Consider the following 22,898-nt stretch of genomic DNA (forward strand, 5'->3'; position numbering starts at 1 on the left):
CAACTATTAAAAATAAGGAAATCTTGAAATTTGCAGGCAAATGGATGGGACTAGAAAAGATCATCCTAGTGAGGTAACCCAGACCCAGAAAGACATGCATGGTATGTACTTACTTATAAGTGGATATTAGCCACGTAATACAAGGTAACCTCACTACAAGACAGAGACTGATGCGATAACCAAGGACCAAGGTCCTAGACCCTCCGCTCAGATGTAGTAGACAGGCAGCACATCCTCCTTGTAGGTCCCACAATATGGAGAGTAGGGACTACTTCTGACATGGACTCTGGCCCTCCCATGTTGATCACTTTCCTATTGTGACTAAAGGATAGGTCAGCCTCTCACAAGGTAGGAATGACTGAGAGCTGTATTTCAGGAAGATGATTTCCAATCCCTTTACACGTAGCAATATGTGTGTGTGTGTGTGTATTTTTTCTTTTTTTGTTTAATTAATTTATTTAGATTAGATGTCAATTGTTATCCCATCCCTTGTATCTTCCCATTCCTTCCTCCCTCCCGCTTTCACCCTATTCCCCTCCCCTATGTCTGTAACTGAGGGGGACCTCCTCCCCCTCTATATGATCATAGGGTATCAAGTCTCTTTTTGGTAGCCTGCTATCCTTCCTCTGAGTGCTACCAGGCCTCCCCATCAAGGAGATGTGGTCAAATATGGTGCACCAGAGTTCATGTGAAAGTCATTCCCCACTCTCCACTCAACTGTGGAAAATGTCCTGTCCATTGGCTAGATCAGAGTAGGGGTTCGTACATATATACATACATACATATATATATGTAGACTATATATATATACATATGGTATACAGTGCATTGGTATGCACTGTAGCTTGGCTGTGTATATGATAATGCAGTTTTCAGATTATCTTGTATCTGTGGAGTTTTAAATTTTAAAACAACAACAACAAAATCAACAGTCAGAAATATGGAACATAGCCAGAGCTGTTGAGCCAGGCTTGTAGTGCCATCTACTTGGAAGTCGGAGGCAGGATTATGACTTCAAGACCTGCTCACACTAAGATGAAGTTCAAGGCCAGCCTGGGTAATTTGCTGAAACCTTCTCAGAAACAACACATTAAAATACAGGTTTTGAGTAGTGCTGGAGTGATGCCTCAGCAGTCAAGAGTATCTGCTGCTCTTGCGAAGAACCCGTCCAGTTCCCAGCAGCCACACAGGGAGCTCACAACCAGCTGTGACTTCAGCTCCTAGAGTTCCGTCGCCTCAGGCTGCCACAGACACCTGCACTTATGTGCGCAGACACCTGGTGCATGCACACACTATAAATAAACATGTTAAAGAGATGGGGTTAGGGATATGGCTCAGGGTTCCAGTGTCTGCCTACCACGTGTCAGGTAGTGAGGTGTAGTACCACTACTGAGAAAAAGGAGGAAAGACTAACTGCTTCACAAAGCTTAGCAACATCAAAAACTAAGTGACGGGTGGTTGACAACTGAATAGTGAGCCGTCTGAGGCCGCCCTCAGAGCCGTACAAGGCTGCCTGAGGAAGGCACTCTGGGAGATCACTCGAGGACACAGTCTTCCCTCTAGCCGTGCTCTCAGAGTCTCACCACTGTCTAAAGGGCCCTGCTCATCTGTGCGCACACACGGATCCTAACCGCTGCTCCATCACCATTGTTCTTGAATCAATGAATGCCCCCCAATGAAAGGCTAGAATGAGTAATGGACGCCAATCTAGAGGCTGCATCAAAGACCCGTGATTCTGACAGACAAGCGCTGGCTGAATGGAGGAAGCTTCTAATGACGCCGTCTGGCTCTAATCTGAAAAGCTGGGAGGACTGCCAGCACTGGGGTTCACAAACCCAGGAGGTTACAGGCTTTGGCGTTGCCTAAGGGTTTATTATCATCTTGATTTATGCATTTGTGTGGGTGTGTATCTGCTGAGTAGATGCCACTAGCACACAGGTGCCCAAGGACTCTAGGAGGAGGACATTGGATCTCCTGGAGCTGGAGTTAGAGATGGTTGCGGGCCACCAGACGTGGGTGCTGGGAAACAAATTCGGGTCCTCAGCAAGAGCAGCCCCTGTGGCTGATAATGTCTTTCCTTCAAAACAGACCTTCTTTGACGTAGGCAGTGTCAGCATACTTTTAAAAATGTGTGTGTGTGTGTGTGTGTGTGTGTGTGTGTGTGTGTGTGTGTGTGTGTGTGTTTCTCTGTGTGACTGCAGGAGCATACATGCTATGTGATAACGTATGGAAGTCAGAAAACAGCCTCCGCTGTGGGATGCAGAGCCTCACCTCTGTCTTGTTTGAGGCAGGGTCTCCTGCTGCCCCCTCGCTGTTGCCATGTTCCTCAGACTAGCAGACCCTTGAGCTTCTCAGGGGTCTCCTGTCTCTTGTTTCCTGTCTCTCTAAACTACTGGGACTACAGAGTCCGTGTTCATGAGCTCTGAGTATCTGGACTCAGGTCCTTTATCCGTGCACACCAGACACTTTATGCCCTGAGTCCTCTCTCTAGACCAACTCTCCATCTTTAACATGTGGTGTGACATAGGAAAAGGCCGATGCCACTACTGGGTAAGAAGCGCTTGTGAAATGTGAATTTAGTCACATCGAGTTGAGTCACTGTAATTTTGTTTGTTGTTGTTGTTAGTTGGTATTAGAATGATCTCTCTCCCTCCCCCTCCTTTTCCTTTTTCTCCCTCTTCTCCCCCTTTCCTCCCACCCCATTCTCTCTTTCCTTCTCTACCTCTCTCCCCCTCTCCCCCTCCTTGCTCCCTGCTTTTCCGCTCTCTCCTGCTCTCCCTCCCCCTCTCCCTCTCCACCATCCCTTCCCTATCTCTGTCTCCTTTTCTGTCTCTTTCTAATATCTCCCTAAGTACGCTGGAGTGACCTTAAATTGATAATCCTCCTGTCTCAACCTCCAATAGGCTCATTCGCTTGGCTTTTTCCTACCTCTCACTTAAAAATACTTTTAGTTCTTTTTTTACCTTAAGAACCTGGGCTTTAAAATCAAATGAATTAAAACATTCCAGTCTCTTGTGCATTAATGAGCATATGAAATGGAAATGAACTGAAAATTCTGAGTCACCTTTTGTATTTTCACTTAAATGTTAAATTCTAAAATTACCACACTAACCTTGATCTATATTTCTTCAGTGCAAAATAACTTCTCTTATATTACATTGTAAGTCATATATAAAAATCTTTGTCTTTAACTTTTTAGAAGCAATATGTATTTATTAAAATTTATGCTGCAGAAGAATAGAAAAGGCAAATATAGATAGATTTAAAACTAATTTTGAAAATGGGTAGATTCGGAGAAAGGGAGCCATGAGTGGAGAGGGGGAGTCTGAAGGGAGGAGGAGACAAATAAAGAGCATGTGGGGATATAGAAGAGACAAAACATTATATTTTCTTTCATATGGCATGTATGCATGTGGCAAAAATGCAAGAAAGACTATTTAGAAGAAATAAGGGAACCAGGATGAGGTGGGATGCAGAGGGTAGGGAGCCGGGCTTATAAGCAAGGTTCAGTAGGGTACAGGCATGAAAATGCCACATTGAAACCTATCATTTTTACACTAAAAAGAAATATATTTTTAACATGTAAAAAAAGATTCTTTTGTTTGTTTGGGGGTTTTGTTTGTTTTGATTTTTATTTTTTAGATTAAAATCTCACTCTTTGTTCTGGGACTCACAGAAACCCTGGTATTTCAGCCTCTTGAGTTATTATTTTATTTTCCGGAGATGTTTTCTACATAAAATTTTTAGTATCTGACAACACCAACCTTACTATTTTGTGCAGTGCCTTGGGATACAAGCCTTGACAAAGCAGCAGTGTGTAAAATGCTGAGACTAAGGAAGATGGCTCCTCCCTGGGCCACCATGATGTTACCTGGGTGTTTACTTTGCTTCACTTTCATGAGCAATTTGGTGGCTCTTGAGGTGTCAGTGACCCAGATCACTGCACTGGAGACTCACTAAGGTATTCTTGAGTGACGACGGGAGCTGGCACGGACACTACAGCCTCTGGAAGTGAGGCTGTGACGCTTGCTGTGCCGTAAGGATCTTTGCTGTGCTTACAGCAGCTTGCTTTTTGTCTCAGGGTGAAGCTAGAATGAAGCAAAGGAGAGAAAACTCACTTTAAAGTGCTCTTTTAAGAAACAAAATGGGGCTGGGGAATTGGCTCAGCAGTTTAAAAAAACAAAATTGCTGCTGGCCCAGAGGAGCCAAGTTTAGTTCCCACCTGCTCACCACCGCCTGAAACTTCAGCTCTGGAGGGGACCGACAACCTCCTGGTCTCTGCAGGTGCGCGTGCACACACACACATACACACACATACACACACACACACACACACACACACACACACACACACGAGAACAAGTGAAAGACATATACTTACACAGATACACATGCATACACATAACTTTAAAAATACGTACTTTTAAAAGATAAATTTTCAAAATAAATCTTCAAAATATTTTATTTTTGCTATTCCATAATTAGATTTTCACTTTGATTTTGAGACAGCTACTCAACTTCATCAACCTGAGGAATATACTAGAGAGTATTTGAGACTCACGTATTCTAATCACTTCAAAGCCGTTCATCCTGATTCCTTTCATCATTTTCCACCTTTAGGTTGATTAAACTCGTTCTTTGACAAGCTCATACATGTGTGTAGCGATTCTTTTTACTGTCACCCACTACTTTCTCTCATCTGCCCTATGTCTGCCACCCCCTCCTTCGCCCTACATGTCCCTTTCCCACACCTTGTGTTGTTTTGTGGCCTTCTGATTTTAACCCAGCTGATTATGTGGCCACAGGCTTGGGCAGAGCCATTGGAGCCTGGTGGACTCACCATTTGATACACAGCGAAGGCCATGGTTGTCATTGTCCGCCTCCCCAGAATCCAACAGCTGCCAAAAGTTCAACAGGGAGGGATAGGGCCCCACGACTGGCTCCCACCCATGATCATGATCATCAACGTGATTAGCCATGTTGATAGGCTCAGTCTTGTATGAGCCCAGGACAGGCTGCTGCAGCTACGATAAGCTCATGTCTGCAATGGCTGTGTTGTGCCCTGAAGGGAGTATTTTGTGTCTCTTAAGGAAAGAGTTGTTTCCGTCAGCATCCTTATACTAATATTTCTGTTAACACCCTCCTAAGGAAACATCGTGTCTCCCTTGCCATATATGCTAGACCATGTTCTCCCTCCACACCAGTGCTCACAAGGCAGAGAACACGCACGCTTTTGCCAAGGAATGTTTAGACTTGAAGCCAGACCTGTTGTCACTTTCCAGGGTTTGGCCTTGGGCAGGGTCCTACTCTCCTTAAATTGTAGTTTCTGTATCATGAGAACAGAGGTGGTGCCTACCCTTTGGCATACAAGGAAACCCGGATCGAAAGTGCAAGTGCACTTTTGTAAACTGTCAACTGCTCTAAGATGTAAGCTGTCATTGATCTGACAGGGCAAACACTGATGTCTCGCCCTGGGAAGCCTCTCCCACCTGTCATTCCCACCTCCCAGGTGACTGAAGGGTTAGGCATTCCCTGGGTGTGTCAGTTTCTTCCCTGTTTGTGAAATGAGAACTGTGAAACAGATCGGGGTGACACACAATTATGATCTCAGAGCTCTGGAGGCTGAAAAAGGATGATTGTGAGTTCAAGGCCAGGATGGGCTATGGGCAAGACTATATCTCAAATTAAAATAAAATTTAAAAAAAGAAACACAGGAAGGAAGGGAAGAAAAGAAGGGAGGGAAGAAAGGAGAGAAAAGTGAAAATTATGGAAGCACCAAATGGGAAAGTGCGATTGACAGCAGAAAAATGTGTAAAGAGCCTGTAGAGAAGAGCACCAACAAACAATACTGTCTTCAACACACTTATTCAGAGCCAATACGGTAATAAATATGTGAAGAAGGAAATGAGGATATTTCTTTTAATTTAGCTCCCATTTTATGAGATTTAGTTCTTCTATTCATCACCGAATAATATATGTTTGCTGCACAAGACAAAAACAAAGAAGGAAAGGAAAGTCCCCAGTGATTAGCCATGCAAATGTGACTGCCACTGAGTGCACTTCAGAAGGGAAGGTGCTCAAGCCAACGATTGCAGGGAACCTGGACCTGGACAAACAAGGACAGCGGAGGGATTGGTTCGGGTTGCAGAGAAATAAGTCCCTAAGAACACAGTGTAATGGTGTGGAAGGGAGAAGAAAGCAGTGGAGTTCAAAGACTATGAGACTGACATGAACTCCCAGCATTCCGCGCCCCCAGGCAAAGCCACACGGACTCCACTGTGGCCTTCATAGGATGTGGCTGCCCCCTGATGGAAAAGTCCCTAGAGACGCTCTGTAAGAGCTAGCCCATGGACATTGCCCACAGGAGCCGCATCCTAGCCGTATGCTTTAAATACATAAATACATAAGTAAGGAAGGTGTATGAGATGATTCAGGGGCTACATGCTCTTGCTACCAAGCTTGATCGCCTAAGTTTGGTTCTAGATATTAGAAAAAGAGATCTGAGTTCTGCCGTTGTCCTCTGACCCCCGCGAATACATTCTGTCATGTGTATGTACAGAAATACACATGCACACAATGCACACACATTAAATTTCTAACTTTAAAAAAATTGTTAATGGAATATAATACTGAAGAGTAGCTGACCCTGAATTATTCATTTTCTACATACACAATAAGCCATGGCATTTGTGGGTAGTGAGTGAAAGCCAGCAACCCAGAAAGGAGGAAAGTGAGTGACTAAATCTCATGTCCCTTTCTGTATTCTTGCATATGGAACTGAAGGAATATTCAGACATGTGGGGGAGCATGTAAACAACACTGAGAAATAAATGACATACCAAATTTTCACATGAGTTTTGGGAAGACACGTATTAGAGGTAATTACTGTATGTAAGCCATGCACTATGCTGGGCACTATGAATGCTGTGCTGCCTGTCCTTGACATTGCTACATAATTCTGAGCATATTACTTCAAATTTTGAAAAAAAATCACTTTTCTATTTCCTCCTGAAAGGTTATTATTTCTAAACCACTAAGCACCCTCAAGAAGCATTATGGGACTTCTTTTGTTTGTTTGTTTGTTTTTGTTTCTTTTTTTAAGATTCATTTATTATATGTTACTATGTATACAGTGCTCTGCCTGTATGTACAACTGCAGGACAGAAGAGGGCATCAGATCGCATTATAGATGGTTGTGAGCCACCATGTGGTTACTGGGAATTGAACTCAGGACTTATGGAGGAGCACTCAGTGCTCTTAACCTCTGAGCCATCTCTCCAGCCCCCAGGACTTCTTGAATAGATGAAGTTTGAATCATATGTGTTTAGCTGATGCAGTGATTCAGTTTACAGCTGTGGACCCTTCAAAGGCAAATCATGCCTCCCCTGATAGCCTGACATTCTGGAATTTTCTATACAATGCTTAATTAAGAAAGAATGAAGTGAGTCAATTGAATAATTACATCATTTGTAAAGGAGTGTGTGTGTGTGTGTGTGTGTGTGTGTGTGTGTGTGTGTGTGTGATTTAAAGCACAGAACATGTAGTATATTCTGAGGCAAGTATGTGCATATTTCACCACAGTTAATTGTTCTGTACAGAAAGGTCTAGTTAACTAGGACAGCTGACCTTGCTTAGTAAAGCCTTCACTGACTGGCTTGTCCTGCCAGACGCCTGTGGTGGCCAGCCACGACCCTACCAAAGGAGCACTGACTTCAGTGGGGAGTTACCTCTATGCTCTACTGCATGAGGTTTGACCTTCCAGATGACCAGGATCTTCTTCCCAGAATCACTTGTATTAAATAGAAGAAACGAGCCAATCAGTTCTTCCAGGCAAGTTGGTGTGTTCTCACAAACTGAAAGCAGTGAGTTTTAAAATTGCAAATGCTTAGTAAAACCACTGTCTCTGCACATATATAGAAATGGTATCATTTGATCAAGCATAAAAACATTTGCTAAATGTATACAAGTTGGTGGTAGCCAATTGTGTACCTAAAGAGAATTTGGAAAACACCCATCTTCTATACTAAGCGTGAAAACGTGGATAGAACTTTCAGTCAATAGCTAGAAGATGAAAGGAGCATTCGAGAAGAGGCTCAGGAAAGTTCAGGAAGACACAAGCTTCACTTCTGTTGTTTTCCTTTATCCTATTTCTAACGTCTGTCTACTCAGAAGAACTAAGTTTCCCTTCACTCTAGAAGAAGAAAAAAATGTATCGTGGGTTCCTGTACCTTCTGATCTTTAATTAATACTTTTATGGGGTTTTTTAAAGTTGATATCTGGGAGCTGGAGAGATGGCTCAGTTGGTAGAGTACTTGTTGCACAAGCAGAAAGACCCGAGTTCAGGTCCCCAGCACCCACATAAAAGCCAAATACAATGACATGTCCTGTGTTCCCAGAGTTGGAGAGGACTTCAAAGGCCCTCCGGGGCATGCTGGCCAGGCAGCCCAGCCAACTTATGAGATTCACGTTCAGTCAGGGAGTCTGTCTTGAGAGAAAGAAAGAGCTAAGAAGGAAAAGGAAAGTAGAGACCAACTGAAGAAGACACACACCAACTTCTGACCTCCATATGGATGTGCACACTAATGCATATGCACCTGCACATACTTGTGCAAACAGGTGAAAGCACACACGTGTAAAAAAATTTATATCTAACAAACAACCTTATAAATGAAGTGCTAGGTAACAGCTCCTGGGTTCTTTTCTCATTTCTGTGTATATCTTTCTAAGTTCTAATGTTCTCTTCCATCCTCCCTTTACTAAACCTTGATATTATATAATGTTACTATCTCAGATTTAGAAAAGACCTCAAAACTATCAGCCTAACAGCCCCTCTAAGGTCTGTCACTCTCAGCAAGTTGTCCATTTACTCTTGACAGGCGCACATTCTGTGTAGGAATCTCACCATCTCACAAGTCAGTCTAATTTACTGATAACTCATCTCTGACTGCTGGAAAATTACATAACCCAAAGAGCCAGACCAGCAGTCTGCCTCTTCTCCCCTTCAGTATGAGGTCTGCTCTCTAGAGGGATCATGAAGAGAACAAGCCTGATTCCTCTCATACCCGATAACCCTTCAGAAACTTGACAAGAACTCTCAAGCCTTCTTCCAGCTAAGTGTTATCAGTTCAGTCCTGTCCCTATGTGATATAGCTCTGAATTCTATTAACATTCTGTCACATACAAGATGCTGATCGCTTGTGTAAACATTCCTACTGAGGCAGGATCTAGGTAGCTATGGCTGCATTCCAGTTTTGAGTCCTTGGATATCTGGGATGAAAATCAAAGAAGATCTAGGGGGCCTTATTCCGTTAGTTTGTCAAAAATCTACCATATTTTTCATATGCTACTAAGTCATTACTCATTTAAATTGCCTGCCCACTTTGAAGAACATTTTGGCCTATTGGCCACTGTCCAGCTCCCTTAGCTGAACACAGTACAATGGATCTGAACAGCTTGCTGTGTCAATTATTGTGAGTACTTTTCCTCATGGGTTAAACCCAATTTGGCATTGATATTTGAACAAGTGCCCATGCTATACACATGTGTATGTATGTGTGTGTGAAGGTCAGAGGACAGGCTAATGTGCCATTGATCATTAGCTGTTCACCTTGTTTCCTGAGGTAGATTCTCTGATTGGCCCTGAGCTTGCTGATTTGGCTAGGCTTGCAAGCCCAAGGAGTCAACCTGCTTCCATCTCCTCAGAGCCGTGGTTCTAAGCATGCGCCACCACACCTGGCATTTTTACATGAGTTCTGTGGACTGAACTCGGACCCTTGTCCTTCCGTGGCTAGCACACTACACACCAAGCAATCTCCCCAGACTCCTGTTTTGTCAGATTCCTGTGCACTTGCCCTTGAAGCATTTTTTTAATAGCTAAGGTTGCTAAGAATGTGGGACACTTTTTCATGCCTTCACTCTTCCAGCCCTCCAAAGGATCATGTGCAGAAAGGACCTGGCACCTTACAGGAAGGTAGAACACTAAACTGAATTCCTGTTTTGTTTTTACAATTGTATCATGGTAAGCAACACTAGACTCAGGAAGTATCCAGATTCCTAGGACACCTTCCCCTTCCCAGATCCCCCACATTTCTTTATCTTCCTTTGGTCTTTTCTCCTTTATCAAGACTGGGCGTTATAGTGTCCAGGTTCTGCCTTTTAAAATGACAGGTATGTGAAAAGTCAAATAAGGCTTAGATCTTTGTTGCGAGGTGCCAGGTGGCTCTGATACCTAATTTCTCATAACTTATGTAACATTGCCTCATAGTTTTCCTAAATTCCTATTCATAACATTTGTTCTGCCCCAAATCTCAACAGGGCTTCAAGTCAGAAATTCAAATTCCTCCATGTAGAGTATGTAAAATTCCTCATGCCCCACCCTCCTCACCTACCCAGTGGTCAGGGGGATCACCAGGAGTCTGAGGCCATCCTTCCCTATACAATGAGCTCTAGGTTATCCTGGGCTATGAAGAAAGACTCTGTCTCAAAGAATTAGTTAGTACTGCACTTGGAGTTTATGGTTCATTCACTTCTACCAAGAATTGTTTCTACATGCAAGCTTTCAGTATCAAATTTGCCCACTCCAACAAATTTTTCCAGACTTGAGAGAATAATTATTGAAGGCCGCTCTTTCAGATTTGGGGGAGTGGTGAACTCTGGTGCCCCATATTTGACCACGTCTCCTGGATGGGGAGGTCTGGTGGCACTCAGAGGAAGGACAGCAGGCTACAAAGAAGAGACTTGATACCCTATGAGCATATACAGGGGGAGGAGGTCCCCCTCAGTCACAGTCATAGGGGAGGGGAGTAAGGGGAAAATGGGAGGGAGGGAAGAATGGGAGGATACAAGGGATGGGATAACAATTGAGATGTAATATGAATATATATATCACATGGAATCAGATCCTACTGAGGAATTGAATCTAGTAGTGAAAACAAACATATATCAAAACCTTCATCCAGCAGTCATAAGAAACCAAGCTTGGCGACAAGTGTCCATAACCACTTGGTAGGTAAAGGCAGAAGAGTCAGGAATTCAAGGCCATTTTTGGCTAAATGGAGAAGTAGAGGTGAGAGTGAGCTACATGAAACCCTGCCCCACAAATAAAACAAAACAAAAGGGAATGATGGGCACGTGGACTTATTAATTAATGAAAAAGGCCTTTCCGATTAGCGTCAGATTTGACATTTCCACTCGACAGCAGCAGGGTGGCTTTGTGACTGTAGCATTTCCACAATGCACGTGCACTTGTCTGTTAGGTTTTCTATGACGGTCACAAGGACACTACTTCTGGCTTTGTTTGTTTTAAGGGATCTTCGTTTGAGGGAAGTCTTTAAAATTCCCCTTCACAACTTTGAAAAAATACATATAGTATGAGTGCAATATCTACACGAATGCCTTTAAAGACACTGCTTTTGAGAAGGGCACACACATCTGCACTGCATCCGGCCCCAGCAGAGACACGGCAAAAGCAACAAGGAGCGTGCTCAGGGGAATGGTGACTAGACGAGAAAAGCTTTCCTCCATCCAAGAACAGTTTGGGGGAGAATAGTGACTTTGGCATTTTTTGACTTTGCAAAGTTTTTATTTCAGTTGACAAAAAAAAACAGTTAACCCTAACGTTGCCCACTGCTAAGGAGTGCACTGGTGTTTAGATAGAGTAGTCCTCGGTGCATTGAGCTGGCTTGTCTAATTAACATCCCGTGGCAAGTGTTTAGGGCATCTGTGTAATAAGAACGTTCCCACTGCAGTAGCTTGTTAGAAATGTGTGCGTGCTTCCTGTTAATTATACTTACCACGCCAGAACTGGCCAAGAGGGAGGGCTGTGTCAACTACTATTAAAGTCTCTCTCTCTCTCTCTCTGTCTCTCTCTCCCTCTCTCTCTCTATCTCTCTCTCTCCCTCTCTCTCTCTATCTCTCTCTCTCCCTCTCTCTCTCTCTGTCTCTCTCTCTCTCCCTCTCTCTCCCTCTCTCTCCCCCTCTCTCTCTTCCTCCCCCTCTCTCTCTCTTCTCCCCCCTCTCTCTCCCTCTCTCTTCCTCTCCCTCTCTCTCTCCTTCTCTCTCTCTCCTTCTCTCTCTCTCTTCCTCCCTCTCTCTCTCTCCCTCCCTTTCTCTCTCTCCCCCTCTCTCTCTCCCTCTCTCTCTCCTTCTCTCTCTCTCCTTCTCTCTCTCTCTTCCTCCCTCTCTCTCTCTCCCTCCCTTTCTCTCTCTCCCCCCTCTCTCTCTCTCCCTCTCTCTCTCCTTCTCTCTCTCTCTCCTTCTCTCTCTCCCCCCCTCTCTTCCTCCCTCTCTCTCCCTCCCTCCCTTTCTCTCTCTCCCCCCCTCTCTCCCTCTCTCTCTCTCCCTCTCTCTCTCCTTCTCTCTCTCTCCTTCTCTCTCTCTCTCTCCCCCCCTCTCTCTCTCTCTCACTCTCTCTCTCTCTCTCTCTCCCTCATCTCCTCCCCCCTCCCCCTCTCTCCCTTCTCTATCCCCTCTCTTTTTCTTCTCCCCTTTTTTCCCCTCATCTTTTACTGATGGCCGAAGAGTAAAATTCTGACAAGCCATATCCATAAAGAAGATAGAACCCGAATAGACCTTGAGCAGGAAGTCAGTAAACAAAAGCACATTCTTCCTCCCTGTCACAGAAGCAGAAGAGATTTCACATCAACGTTCCCCCAAGGAGCCAAGCTACTCTTATACAATTCAACTCACAAAATAAATGCTGTGTCTCTTTTCTTTGTGAGGTGCCCTGTGATGTGCAACCTCGGTGATGCCAGAGAGAGGAGATGCTAGCCCTTCCCCTAGGAGACTCGCCTTGTTTATGAGAGGAAGATACGATGTGTATACAAGGAACAACAATGCAAAGGGAGACATTAATATTTATAGCAAGGGTACAAACAAAGTGCCTAAAGGGAGCTGGGAAGAAATAAATGTGTCCCAGCAAGGAATACAGCAGAGAAATTTATGTGGGGCAGTCATCTCTGGGCTTATCATAAATGATAACCAGAAAATCTGTAAGTGTCCCTGGGAAGAACAGGTGTTTTAAAATGAATCAGGAAAAACAGAAATGGGTGAGACACGGTAGCCAGAAGAAAATAGTCCTCTCTGAAGGAGGTGGGACTTCTACTTTGCTTTTGTTTTGGCCAATGAAAACTGAAGACATATAAAAATGCTATAAAGAAAATTGCTAATTTAAAAAAATGTATAAAAGAAAGAAAGTTTGACTGAGGAGAACATTTCAATTTACGTTCTAAGACCAGCGCCAGGCCAGTCACTGCTCTGTATCAAGCAAGCATGAAGTGATTCCATGAGGACGGGCAGACGCTGGCTAGCCATAGAGCAGAGCTTGCAAGGATTTCCAGTAACTTCTAAAAACTCAACATCTGGGGTGTCAGGGGTGGGGGGAGGGAAGTGGGTTCCTGCCTCTTACCACACACTCATTGTATGTGCACGCGCAAACACACAGAAGTTCCCACAGGACTGCAGGCACAGTCAGGTTTGCCTGCCTGACGAGTTGCTAGTAGTTTCCAGGAACACTTGTAAGGCAGAACAGTGGTTTTGTCTTTCCTGGGAAGCCAAGAGCAAGTTGTAGTAGCGTGCGCTTTGGAGTGAGGCCGGCAGCTTTTGAACAAGCTCCATCAAAGGGATCTTCTGGGTGGCTGTAAACAAAGGAACTCATCCTACCCACTTCAGTTTATGTGCTACGTAAGGCAGGACTGATCTTATTGTAACAAGTTGGGAGCTTAGACGAAATACGCCACAGGAGGCATCCAATACAAAAGCATTTTCATTATTCTGAATTCTAATTTTAACTGCCAAGAGGGTCCCAAGTATTTCGTGGATTTAAGTGTATGCTTATGCATGAACGGACTTGCTGTTTTATCTGTATTATCTGGGTGATAATAAATTTGAATCACTGTGTGGAAAAGCCCATTATAGTTGTGGGTCTGGGAGCATTCCCTGAGCCGAACTGATTGCTACTGACAAGCTGAAGTGTCCTCTATCCTTCGGCATTTCAGCCCCATAGGTTCTGAATAGCAAGACCACTGTTTTTGGAAGGGAATAAAACCCACATGTTCAGATTAACAGATGAATTTATGACAGTCTATGACCATTCTAAACTTCTTATACAGATGCAAGATGCCTCCCCAGCAAAAATGTATTCCAACAACCCAAAAGCATTGATTGTGGTGTAGGATATAAATACAGCACCCTCCTTCTTCCTGCCTTTGTAGTTTCTTTGGTACTCAATAATTCTAATAGACGTTTTCTGGGCAACAGAGTTTCTCAGTAATTATTCTGTTGAGGATCTGGAAAAGAAAACAATGATTAAATACCTTTACTTATCCTACTTTATCCCGTACTTTGCAACTAAACTTAAGCATGGATTGAAAATAAACATACCTTGAGATAACTTATTTTAGGAAAGAACTGCCATATCCTTGGCCTTGAAACAAACTCTGAGACTGCAACAGACATTAAGCTCACTTATGAGTACGATTTTAAGAATATATATAATTAGTCTTTCTTTCAGTCAAGATGTTCTCCCCTTCTTGTTCCAGTGTGTAGGCCCCAGGGTGGACTCTGTTGACTCCTAAGTGCTTTTCTATATTTCCTTAGTGGAGAGGGTTTGCTACCGTATCTATATGAAACACGCCCCCTCTCTACCCTCTGTACATCAAACGCCTCACCTACCCTTATCTTTTTCCACTATACCATCCTAAGTGTGTGTGTGTGTGTGCATGTATGTATATGTGCATGCACACATGATAGGGGGAAGACGAGGGAAGGAGGGAGAGAGAGAGAGAGAGAGAGAGAGAGAGAGAGAGAGAGAGAGAGAGAGAGGCCCTTTCCAGGAAAGACTTTCTTTGCAAAGCTTACTGACCACCCCCACTTCCCCGGACAATGTCTAGCACATAATACACCCTCAGTTAACCACTGATTCTGCTCCAAGCTGCTTTGGTTTTCTGCTCCCTTTCCTGGGAATTTAGAGTTTACAGTTACAGGTATTTTCTGCTGCCTACTGAGTGGATGAAGTGAAAGTTTCAAATCCATTTCTTTTTTAATCAGTCACCGATACTAAAATAGAGGTAGTTAATCCTACTCATGATCCCTTTATTGGTTACTTTTCTTATTGCTGTGTTAAAAATACCCAGAAAAAAAGACCACCTAAGGAATGAAGTCTATCTTGACTGATAACTGGCTACCTTCCATCATTATGGGCAAGACACAGCAGCTGCAATGTGAAGTTGCCAGTGACACTGAACCCACAGGCAGGAAGCAGAGAGCAGGTAGAAGGGGGAGACCTGCCCCCAGGGACCCCTCTCCTCCCACACGACTCCTGTCTTCAAAGGGTTCCTCAACTTTCCACAACATGGCCACCAGCCGAGAGCCGTCAGTTGTAGGGGACGTTGACTTCTAGACCTTGACCATCACATTTCGTTTTCTGACTCAGTGAATGGAACCGCGCTGTGCCAAACTTCTACTCGCTCGCATGGCCCCTGGGCTCTTCTCTTATCTCTGGGTATCAGTGCCCAAACTGTCACTCAAGATACTTCTTTGGATGGTTTTGATGACCTCAAATAATAATTTACAGAAGGCTCAGAAATGCAGCCAATCTTGTCCAGACTCTCAGTCCACTCCCCCTCCCCCTCCCTCCCTCCTTCCCCCATTTCCTTATCTTCAACGCTACCATCTGGTCCCTACTCAAAGCTTGGGGAGAGCTCTTCATGGGCTCACCATGTGCTCACCCAGCAAGCTCATTCTAAACGTTCCCAGCAAGAAAGCTCACCTCTGAGTGAGGGCGATGGCTGATGGCTGACCTGGTAAAGTACTTGCTGCACTAAAACAAAACAGCAAAAGCAAAACAAACGAACAAATGGACAGATGGCTCAGCACTTCCTGCTCTAGCACAGTAGCCAGATTTGGTTCCTAGAACCTATGTGGTGCCTCACGGACATCTGTTACTCCAGTGCCAGGGAACTCTAAGCCCTGTTCTGGCCCCCACAGACACTGCACGTATGGTGCATGCACATATATATAAGCAGATAAAACACTCATACACCAAAAAATAAAAAATAATAAATAAATCTTTAAAAAAGAGACATGGTGGCACACATTTGCATTATCACTGCCAGGGAAGCAGAAATGGGTAGAACACTTGGTCTCAGTGGCCACCCAGCCTAACCAAATCAGCAAGCCCAAAGCCAGTAAGAGACCCTGTCCAAAAAAAAAAAAAAAAAAAAAAAAAAAGAACAAAACAACAAAGAAAACAGAACCTGAGGTATGATAGCCAAAGTTGACCTCTGACCTCCACACAAACTTTCAACATACATGCATGTACTTGCTCTCTTGTCCCTCCACCCCCACCCCCCCACACACACACACGCACAAATAGAAAAGGCTCTTTGCTTGCCCTTTTCATCTCAAGTGCACATTTTATTCATCTTAGTCATGAGCATCAAACCAAGATTTTGGAAAAATACATCTACCTATCTATTGACTATCACTGAATGTTTTTTGGCTCTTCATCAACTTCAGGTAACTTTTGCTATGGTTATCCTTTGCTGTGATTTGAATGACTTAATTGTTCTGTGAGCTGTTTTCATTTTCTCTGGGTACTTTACAGAATTCTCTTTAGGTCAAAGGAAAAGGGAACAAAGAGATTGTGTGAAAGAGATATCTGTCCTAAGAGATATTTCTTGTGGAGTAAGTGAAGTATTATTCTTTAGTCTGAAAATAGCGAAGATCACGTTTGAGTTTTATTAGGACCTTGTACTGATAGCACAATAGAGTTGGGAGAGGAGGAAGCATGGAGGTCTTTGGAACTTGGCGGGGGGCTGGGGGGTCTGAATAGTAAAACACTGCATTTTACATGAGCTTCTTGCCAGCACTTAGGAGACATGAACACTAAACCTGTCCCTCTCCAGCAACTGCAGCCCAAGGAACTACTTCCCTTAAGACTCTCCTGGCCCCATTTCATAAAGACTATAACTCTTAAGCTCCAAAGCATTAGTGCATAAGAATTTTTCTCTTGTGTTTAGGTTGGAGAGTTTATAGTATCACATATGCATTGTGTGTGATGGAAACGTTCTGCTGTCCCCCAAGGTAGCTTGACCACGCCCTGGCTCCTCATCACACTCGTAAAGTGGAATCTGACCATGTAGTAAAAGAACATATCTGGGGCCTTTCAGTTTACTCAGGATTTAAACATGGGTGTAATAGCATGACCTGCCAAAATCAGAGATGCGGTTTACCTTCTAGAGCCCCTTCAAGTCCTTGTCCCAGGGCTGGAAACCGGGGCCTAAAATGGACACGTACATAAGAAGAACAAGCATCCCTTCCTTCTATAGCAACTGCATAAGCGTGCTCCTCCGGGGGCCTTTCGGTATGGTAGCAGAGGAGAGCAAAGGTAAAGCAAACTCATGTGCTGCTGTCTCCCTCTAGGGGGCTCAGCTCACTGGACGTACTTCTGAAGGTTGAAGTGGGAGATCTGAACCATAGCTCCAGCCAGGCAGCTTTTGTCTTCACAGCCAGAGCCAGTCATAGCTGAGTGTCCTAGGAAGGAAGACCAACTGTAGCTTCTCTCAAGGATGGTTTCCTGTCCCTTCTTCTGTTCCTGAGTCAGTTACCTTTTCTTTTCTCTGGGATCAAATACCTGACAAGAAGCAACTTAGAGATGAAGGGTTTATTCTGGCTCATGGTGTGAGGGGAGACACGTCATGGCAGGGGTGCCATGGCAGATGGAGCTTGAGGCATTGGCAGCACTGTCGGGATAGCAGACAGTGAACAGGCAGCCCTGCTAGGCTACGAAACCTCAAGGCTCACCCCAATGACCCACATCCTCCCCCAAGACTGAATGGCCTAAATGTTCTATAACTGCTAAGCCAGCACCACTCCTAGGGCCCAAGTGTTCAAACACACAAGCCCTCAGGACCACATCACATTCAAACCATGATACCTCCTAGCTGTGCCGAGCCTATTGCTCAGACAAGTGCTTATTGAAATAGTAAACTCAGTTTGCTATGGGGAGACAAAAGGAAAACGAGGATGAACAAAACCAGGGCTGATAAAATTCAGAATGATAAATGCAATCATAAACTTCTATGCATGCTGTACTGTGGATGGGCTACCTGATTCTTCTATCATGGGATCAGCTATGGCCCCAGCAGCATTCCAATCTACAGGTACCTATTTGTCCTGATATGTCAACCAAAACTAAGGTGACATATCCCAGTTTGTCAGAGACCTCTACAGTTTGTAGTTTTTCTGTGTCTCCTCGTACCATTATATTATCTTCTTTTGTAGAGAAATGTGCCTCAGTTTGGATGGTAAATTGTGTGGGTGTGATTTAAGGACAAATATTGGCGTTCCATTACATGCTTTGTGAGCAAAGCATAAAACCACATGATCATATATTATGCTGAAATATTTTACAGTAATTAATTAGACTAGAAATAGTGTGAAGATTATAGATCTCTCCTACATCACAGGTAGCTCAATGGTTTGTGCCTAATCAGCAATTCAGAAGATTTCCTAATGAGAATTGAGCACATAAGAAGTACTCAGGGACTATTTCTTTTTAAAACCTCCAGTTAAGCCAAGATCAGAAAGACACATCAGAGTTACCTTGGAAAGAAGGAAATAGAGGAAGAAAATGGTGTGCGAAAAGCCCCTGTGGTATATGGGAGCAAAGGCTCAGGACTTGGGGGGCAGATGCAGAAAGGACAGAAGTGTGCACAACACAGCAGATGAAGAAATGAAGTTACAAGGGCAGCTCAAGACAAAGGGGGAAGCTGGTATTTTAGGCCAGGGTGTCACAGACTGAGAAATATGCTCGTAAATATCTGTGCCATGAAGAGAAGACTAAGGGACACAGGGGAAGAACTAGTGGCATGGGAGGTTAAATCGAGTGACACTGGGGCCTGCTGTGCCTTGTACCTGACCCTTAAATGAGCAGTGACCACGGCACGTGCAAGGGACTGTTTGAGAGGCTTTGTGGGTGACAGACATCTTGCCAGTGTATCAATCCCTTTACAGTAGGACTAACTCATGAGTCAGCATAAAATTGAAAAGAAGAAAAGAAAAAGCCAGGGAAGGAGTCCTGGGCTAGATCCTAGGGAAATGGTAGGAAATAAAAAAGACCTTGAAAGGGGACCAGAGAGGAGACAGCCAGGACAGTTAGGGGAAGTTCGGGAACTGTCACAATGAGAAAGAGGATTATGCAGAGGTGTAGTAGTCGGCAGTGTGGCATCCCACTGGTGGAGTCACCAGACTGTACAACTATAGTCATAGAGCCATTGGCCCCAGGGAGTTACCTTGGAAATAGCAGCTGCTGGGAAGAACTGATAAGCACTGAAGGCGAAATTAGGTAGGTTAGGAGCAAATGGCTGCACTGAGTCCAGGTGACACCGGGCAACAGAGCAGGAAAGGAAGGAAGCTATAGGACCAGGGCGGGAAGGAGGATGGATAAAAGGATATCATTGGCATTTTTTCATTCCATTTCTGTCTAGAATACTTTGTAAGTGGTAGTATTCTGATAAACCAGGCCTTGGGTAGCCTTAAAAACAAAACCTACCCAAGTAGATTTTTAAAAATAAATAAATAAATAATTTAAAAAACAAACTTGATTTTTGTAGCATTTGCAAATGGCAATGGTATAAAGACCACACAACGCTTGGAGTCAGGCTGTCTATGTGAGCTCAATGGGTAGTGGAGAACCAAAATCTAAAAAAATCAGCTACCAGCTCCAAGGCCCTGCTGCACAAGAGCCAACAGGAGGGAGAAGACAAAGTTCTACATGGTAAATAGACAAAGAGGAGCAGCTAACATCTGGAATAGAGGTGGGAAGGCGGGGCCCAATGAGAACATCAAGATACGCCTCCTTGTGAGTTGAATGTGCAAAAGTCTGGTTGGGATAAATTCATGAGAGTAGACATAGCTACACAAGTTTTCCGTTTCTGGATTACTTTATCTCTGAGGATCAGAGATTTTCTGAGTACGCGGATGTATGGGCTGAGCATTGTGTTAGGATGAAAAGACAAATTAGAGTCTGGAGAAAGAGAAGACAGGAAAGTGGACACTCCTTGGGTCTCAGAGATGTTGAAGACAGAGGCTTTGTCCCAGAACTCATCCCTGGAGTCACAGGAATTTATCAGAATATCATAGCTAAGCTCTAAGAAAAGAAATAAAGTAGTGACCTTATTTGGATCTGTGCATCAGTGGTAGGAATTCCTGGGGAGCAGTGGATAGTGGCGAGAGAATATTTAAAGTAACCGACCACAGTATTTCCACTGAAGGGAAAGAATAAGTTTGAGGCGAGGGGCAGTTTCTCAAAGTAAAGAAAGACTATATCATACGAGGGAGTTGGAGCCACTTTACTGGCATAACAAGGAATTTACGCATCCTTGGAAAACCCCGAGGGAGAGCTGAAGAGACCACACACTCAGTCATGCACACACAGGCACACATATGCCTATGGCTGTCACACTAGTTTTAAAAAAAATGGAGGCTTATGGTTGTTGTCAACCTTTGATCAGGGGTTGCAGAAGCTTTTCACAATCCGGCACAACACCTTGTGTGGTCAACAATCTGGCACAACACCCTGTGTGGTCAACAATCTGGCACAACACCCTGTGTGGTCAATGTCTGCTTCTGTCATTGGCTTTCTCGAGGACAGCTGACTTTTAAGCTACCTGTCATTTCTGCCTTAAACCTCATTCAGGAAATTCACACACACCCAACAAAGAATCAGTTCCCTTTCGTGGGATGTATCCTTCCTCCTTGAGAACTGACCTTCTTCAAGGCTTCATCTCTAAGTGGCTTGTCTTGCCCAAGCTAGACAGTGCTAAAGTTGTGTTTGCCTCTGGCGTTTTATCAAGTTACTTCATTTTATGTCATTTGGTATCTAGAAAACTGGGTAAAATAGATCACAGAGGGAAGTTGAATTGTATGTTTCATTGGTACATGACTTTATGTCGTGACAAGTAAATGGTATAAGTGTAAGAGAAAGAGCGTTATCATTTATCATATTATTTTGTCAGACTTCTCATGTCCCAGTCTCAAAAACTGTCATCAAGAAAGACGACACTGGAGGTCATCACATCCCTTACAAATAAATGCAAAGCTTTAACAGGCTGATACAGAGACACATGAAGGCTTGAATGCCACCTGCCAGGGTGAGACCTAACAGGTGGTTCACAGAATGCTGCACAGAAGGTAAATGAAGCGTGTCTGTTACGATCACAACTGGAATCTTAAGTGAGCAGAGTGGAATAAATGCAGTTTGGAATTTTGAAATAAATTCAGCTTGGAATGTGTCTGGAGACCAAGGTTTATATAAGAACTACACAAAGCTCAGAGCACGACACAAGGTGAAATGTTCCTGGCATCTAGGAGCGAGATGCAGACTCTTAAAGAGCCAGGGCACAGTCATTTTTATCCAGTCATTTATTTCTTCTTGGGGAACGGAAAATGCAGACGTTTATATAATATGCTGGAGTGAGAATAATGTCCCACCTGGCGCAGGGAGTTGTGTACAATTTCTCAGACATGGTATTTCAAGTTGAGTGTTACCGATAAAACATCCCCATCAAATATCCATCCTTCTTTTCCTTGATCCCTGTTGCTGTACTTCTTCTGCTGAGTCCCTCGTAGGTAACACGTTCTACAACCAATGGGTGAAAAACAAGAAGTGGTTAGGGAGAGCTTACGGAGTGAGGAAGCAGGACGGAATGCAGAAGCAGTAGCTCATGGCCATGGACTTACACCACTGGCGAAGCAATTCTCATAAAGTGTAGCTCCTGGTGAGCTACTAACTGTTCAAGAAGGACATTGGCAGGGGAAGGCTCTCCGTGCAGAGCTGAAGAGGCAACTGGTAACCAACAGGGCATCCTTTTTAAGGTAAAAGACTTTTCTGCTGTGGACTGGAAAAACATACTTGCTCCAAGTCTGTAACTATTGAGTTTAGTTGGGGCATCAGGAAGGCATGAGCTGCTACATCTCAAATAGGAGGTCATGTGTAGGTTAACAAGCTTCCTGGTGCTGGCGATTAATCAAGAGCAGGGGAGAAAGAGAAGGGGAGAAGGGCGGTTACAGTAAGTATTCAGGACACAGGGTGTTTCAGAAATAATTTTTTTTAAAGGCGGTGAGTCCCCAGGCTCACTGGGGACTATGTGAAATTGGAGATGTGGCTCCTCCATGCTTACTCCCTCTGAGTGCATCACTGTACTTAAGGGAGGGGATAGTGGAGGTGCTGGAATTAGCACTTTGTGATGTGTGTTACACTTCACCATGTTAAACAGTAGCCAGTGATGCTGTAGCTCACATTCGCATTCAGATGAAACCAAGACAATTCTACAAATATTTACTTTTGTGGCAGTGAGGGACCTGGCTGTATTACAGCTTGGGGTGGGTAGTTGGGGGGAAAGGGGAAGGGGAGGGGGAAGGGGGAGGGGAGGGGGAGGGGGTGCCGTGTTCAATAATGCTTGTGCTTTCCACCGCTGGGATGAGTCCGTATATTTATCCTTAGATCAAATGCAAAATGAGCTGATATGATCAAGCCACTGGGTAGTGCTGGCCATTTTATCCGGCAGTGTTAGTATGGTGTTATTGTTACTGATGAATACACGAGGAATTGCTGGGTCAAGAGCTCACAGAAATATCTTTTGATGGTGAGCACGTTTCCAGGCTGTTTCCATTGGGGTTAGAAGGAAAAGAAGCATTCTCGGGTCTCTTTGACTGTCCACTTTAGAGAATGAAAGTGGGACTTGGGGCATGGCTGAGCTGTATATTCTAAAATGCAGTGGAGCATGAAAACAAGGTTTCTTTTGAAGAACAACCTGCACGTTCAGATGAAGCAGCCATGTCCTTCAAACCACATCCTTCCTGTCGCCTGTGGGAAAGGGGTGTTATTTGTACTGAGC

At 44.1% G+C, this 22,898-nt stretch overlaps 1 protein-coding gene across 11 annotated transcripts in view; it reads left to right on the top strand.

The window, feature by feature from the left end:
• The window catches only part of CHRM3 (cholinergic receptor muscarinic 3), a 457,818-nt gene that overhangs the window by 242,053 nt on the left and 192,867 nt on the right, over positions 1–22,898 (top strand). The window contains exon 1 of one of the 11 annotated variants that reach the window (XM_084781764.1): positions 21,506–21,876. The exons of 9 other annotated variants lie outside the window; for them this stretch is intronic. The gene's annotated coding sequence lies outside the window, so the exon portion shown is untranslated. Of the gene's footprint in view, positions 1–21,505; positions 21,877–22,898 lie in introns of those variants that run through there. One more of the 11 variants, XM_084781756.1, reaches the window with a different exon arrangement.

Source organism: Acomys minous (assembly GCF_964271855.1).
Source record: "Acomys minous genome assembly, chromosome: 5".
Lineage (NCBI taxonomy): Eukaryota > Metazoa > Chordata > Mammalia > Rodentia > Muridae > Acomys > Acomys minous.